A 5,330-nucleotide genomic window follows, 5' to 3' on the forward strand; every position below is an offset into this window, starting at 1 on the left:
GATATTCTTATAGTTAACAGAAAATGCAAGTGGGTGACCTTCCAATAGAATTCAAGAACTGTTGTAGCAACACAATGAACAATCATACAAGGATTTTTCATAAAAATTGTGCCACCTACAATGTCCGCTCTAGTGTAAGAGCCCTAAGAAGAATCAAGCTCTTGGACCATCCAAGAAAAATTACTTTAAACACTATGGTGTAAACAAAAATCATACTGTCAATACTCAAAGCACAAACTAAATACACAACAACATGAAATAACGTGAAAAAACATAGTCTCCACTATAAACAAGACTAAATTTGTATATCTACCCCATAATGAAGAAAAAAATTCTTTATCTGACCATATTGCACTTGAAAGTTCCCAACTATATAGCATGAAGTCAAAATATCTAGGTTGTGCACCATCAAAAACCAAATTCCAAATTTTCAACCATTCCACAATTTAAATCTAAACAACGAATATATGCCAAGGCCTGAAAATATTATGATATATCTTTTAAAAAAACATCTCCATAAAACAATTGTTTATGGGATGGTGATACAACTAACAGTAGATTTGTACTTCCAGCTCTAGAATTGTCCACTTCTAGAACCTCAAAGCTTGAATGTTTCGTATCATGCTTCATGCTAGAATAAATTGAATCTATGAAACAACTCCATAGACCTAGAGCCAAGTCAGCTTGTTAAGCACTGGTCAGAAAAAGCTTTGTAAAAGCACTACAAAAGACCTATGACTATTGTGAAAAACCTAATACCACTGTTAAGACACATTACAAAACCTGGTGTTAGAATATTCAAATGTTAGTTGAAAAGTAAATATCATACAATTCATAATCTACCATGCCCTCCTAAATTGAATCGAGATTTTTCTTATCAATGTGCACTCTGGTAGAAGCTAGATACTTCTTTTTGTGAAATGTTGATGCACCAACTCCTATAGCTTCTGTTGAAGCGACATTTATGATTGGATCTTGAATATTATTCTCATATTTTTTTGGAATGGTAGAATTTGGGTAGGAGAGGTCACAAGGGTATTTCTTGGCACTACAAGAAAAAAGGACATTGGTGAGGGTCAAAAAATGTCACCATAAGCTCATTGGTGACGGTTAAAAGAGCCTCCGTCACCAAAAACTGAATGTCACCAAAGGTGGCGTCACCAAAAGTATAAGTGTTATGGTGACATTCAAGGTTCGTCACCAATAATGATTTATAATGACGGATAGTGACTGTCACCATTTCATATTAGCAATGGTGACGAACCTTAGCCTCCGTCATCAAAAAATTGAACGTCACTAATGGTGGCGTCACCAAAAATATAGATGTGGTGACATTCAAGGTCCATCACGAATAATGATTATAATGACGGGCAGTGACCGTCACCATTTCATATGAACAACAATGATTTATTGCGATGGACCTTTCATGACCATCACTATTAATGCATATATATATGGTGATGTTCATTGACTGTCACCATTTCATATGAACATCAGTGATTTATGGTGATGGACCTTTCATGGCCATCACTATTGATGCATATATATGGTGGTGTTCATTGACCGTCACCATTTCATATTTTGGTGAGGGTCGAAAAATGTCACCATAAGCTCATTGGTGATAGTCAAAAGAACCTCTGTCACCAAAAACTAATCATCATCATTCCATCTGAATATCAGGGCACGATGGAATCGAACCACCAACCTCCTGCTTGTAAAGCAGGCGCTCTTCCATTGAGCTAGCACCCTTTAAAGAATTAGACTTGCAAGAATAGATCTAGGGGAATAACAAAAAGATCCATAGATAATAGGATTAGAGTGGGCAAAATAAAGATGATAAGAAAAATAATAACCAACAATGAAATCTACTAATTTGAACATGTTTAAAGTACATTAAACAGAGATGGCATCCATAGTACATTAAAGTGGCATTGGTCAATGTTGGGCTTGGTCAATTTCCGACTATCCATAGTGCCACCAATCTAATGAAATGTGACAAGAGATGTTTCCATTAAGGGAGAAGCATGTTTAAATCTCGTTGTTTCTTGATAACCATTGTCTCTAACTAACAACCATGCATAGTTCTAGCCACTGCAAAACATGGACACAAAAGTGAGCATAAAGACCAAAATCATAGTACCACCAATCTAATGAACTGTGACTGGAGATGTTCCCATTAATGGAGCAGCATGTTTAAATCTCACACTATTTCTTGATAACCATTGGCTCCAACTAACAACCATGCATAGTTCTAGCACATCACTACAAAACATGGACACAAAGTGAGCATAAAGACCAAAATCCCAATCTACCTTAATGGAAAAAACAAGAAATCAAAACTTACTTACAATTTACCAACCATTGAAAGGATAAAAACATGAAAGCAAACGTCTTGATATTCCTCATCAAGGACAAACAAAATCATATCACCTTCAAATGAATTTAGAAACCTTTTGAGTTCAGAAAATGGTGTTAATACACTTAACTTTAATTGGTTGGAAAAAATAAGTCAAGGAGGCATTTTAAAATCAACCAGAATTATTTATTCATGGCATAAAACAAGTTCAATATTAGAGCATTGAAGATAATTGGACTAGCAAATGAAAGACAATATTCAACCAGAAGATATTATCAGAAGAATTAAAAAGGAAAAGAAAAAGAAGATGGGCACATTTTACTTCAGCTAATAGCTAGATCCACATGAGGAACTTAAAATGAGCTTCTCCAAACCTTTCAAATCAAGGAACCCACAACCTATTCACATAAATGATGGTCACAAAGAATGAAATCTTTGACTGCCAATACTTGTTGCTTGGTCCTATCATAAAAGTGAAATATCAAGAGCATATGCCTCTGGTAAAGAATGCTTAGTTTGTCAATTGTAATAATGTCGCAATCATTAGGCTATTATCATTAGGCAACTTCGTTGCATAAAAAACATCATAGCAAGAACTGTTGGCTTTATCACCAATATAAACTAAACTTCATGTATTGAAATTTGAAACGAAGAAAAAAAAAGGTTAGTGTATTCATCTTTGAAACGTTGATAGATACATGCTCTGACACAAGTAATTGAAATTATCGATAATTTTACCTAAAATGGAAAATCAAATATGAGAAAATATATTTCAAAGCAAATGTATGAGTCTATTATTACCTAAAACCATCTCACAATGCTCTTCAACTCCAACAAGTAATGAATAATTCATGACATCAATTGACTACAAACACACATTGCACACAATCATGATAATTGGCTAGCTCAACAAAAATTTGAAACTAATATTACAATTATGGTTGATTAAGAAAAACGAAAACTATATTTACCACGAGAAATGAAGTATCATTCCAGACTGCTCTCTCCAAAAGGCACTTGGCTTTATTCCCAAGAAATATTGGAGCAGTTGGCATGGTCTCTAAGAGATTCTGGTCCAAAAGAGCTTTGTTGTTTCCTGATTAATCTGCATTGTAACGGGAGCAACCAGAACCTTTGAGGTCATAAACCTGTGTTACATTTCTTCCAAACAATAGATTTTCCATTACCATCAATTCATCTTGATCTCTTTGCCGCCTTTGCATTCTTTATAGTGACCTGAAAGATGAGCACATTATGTAGCATGCACACACACAATGAAGGAAACAAAGCCTGGTAAACTCTCTAGGAGTCTGCAAAAGGTAATTGTCAAATATAGAATAAACAATAATATGAGTATCCAACCTGATAAATACCAAGGATCTTTGCCAAACATGTGGGGCTTCCAGAACATAATGAGTCACAGATATTTGAAATATTATGACGAAAACTTCATAAAAGATTCCAATTCTATCATGGTGACTCTCTTAATAATAAATCTTTCATCCAAGGATTTTGCAAAAAACACATTGCTCTTTCTTCCTTGAGGTCCCCATTTCTTGCAACGATTTAGTGACAATCTAAAGTCCATCTCTGTTGGACAACACTTTTTCCTAAGGGCATCAAATTGTTTTTCATAATAATGGGTTACCAAGTACTTAACTTTTCTTGGACCCTCATCATGAAAGGATATTTTTGCATGTATCTTTTATATATAGTGATGAATCTAAACCCCCTTTCCCTTTGGACCCATATGTGTAAATATCCTCATATCCTAAACTTCTCTCTTTGGAAAGAGCTTTACTTGAGTCTAAGGAACCATCTGACAGATAAAGTAGATTTGAAACAACTCCACCCATACCAAATAAATTTGCACATTCCTTTTCTTTATCCTTGTCTATTTCCTTTTGCTTCTCACTATCAGGTACCTTGTCATATAGGAAAGCCTGATATTCTTGCGAGCTTAGTGCATATGCTATTATGCTTGTTGGCTCATCATCATAAACAACAATAACCATATCATTGACACTAGTTGGTAAAAGCATCTTACCCACTCCATTACCACCCAGATGACTAACTGATGAGACAAACATAGGACTATAGCTTCTTTGAGAGTCAACTCTAATAGACCCCAATAAATTTTCTTGTAAAATCTTGTTGTAACTTTTTGGTAAGTTTGACATAGTTGCCCCAATGTAGCTTCCAAACTCTTCTGATATATTTAATGATTTTACTGGTGAGGGAGGGATGCTTTTCTCAGGCACCTCTATTCCACCTTTATCATGCATGTTTTAGGTAGATTCAGACATCATCCTGTCTCCTATTTAAATTTTTTGAACTGGATTAAAATATTTTCTGTCAGTAGATTCACTGCCACTAGCAATAATAGCCAAAGTGGCAAAACCAACCTTCCTACCCTTGTGATGTCACAGATACAGCCTGAGCTTTTACTAATTGGCCTTCACCTGTCCATATTGCATCTAATGTATTTGACAGATCAGTGAGGATAGGAGAATCCCGCTTTGACAATTTCTGACAGGGTGCCATATCTTCATCCAAACCGTTTGTATTGTCCCTACTATCAATTGCTTCAAAAGGCATTGTCTCAGAAACATGGATGTTGGTATCCCATTCACCATTCTCCATATCAAAAGTATGAAACATGGTACCATTAGTTATATTGGATGAATCTCTAATGTTTGGATCTCCTTCCACGTCATCCAGATATTCTGGGTTGTTTTACCTTCTACCAATTTAATAATTTCCATGCCTTAATTTAATTTTCCATTCACAGTCCCAATTCCCTCTAAATGGTCACACAAGTAGGAATTTCCCACATTACTAATCATGTAAAGCTGCCCAGATCCATTATTTAAAACATGCTTGTCGCCAGCTTGGATATCTTTGACCTGAAGATTCCCAAAACAGATAGCTCTATCCAAACAATTTCCATCAACCATGGAGCATGTGTCCTCTG

General features: G+C 35.3%; 1 non-coding gene and 1 pseudogene across 1 annotated transcript; both read right to left on the reverse strand.

The window, feature by feature from the left end:
• Positions 1-1,677: 1,677 nt before the first annotated feature.
• Positions 1,678-1,749, reverse strand: TRNAV-UAC (transfer RNA valine (anticodon UAC)). The gene has a single exon. It is a non-coding gene; the product is annotated as a tRNA-Val (tRNA).
• A 1,379-nt stretch (positions 1,750-3,128) lies between these two features.
• On the reverse strand, positions 3,129-4,641 carry LOC149220203 (1-phosphatidylinositol-3-phosphate 5-kinase FAB1B-like; annotated as a pseudogene).
• Positions 4,642-5,330: the final 689 nt, after the last annotated feature.

Source organism: Pinus tabuliformis, chromosome Q (assembly GCF_031772625.1).
Source record: "Pinus tabuliformis cultivar Carrire ecotype Pingquan chromosome Q, CPIR1, whole genome shotgun sequence".
Taxonomy (NCBI): domain Eukaryota; kingdom Viridiplantae; phylum Streptophyta; class Pinopsida; order Pinales; family Pinaceae; genus Pinus; species Pinus tabuliformis.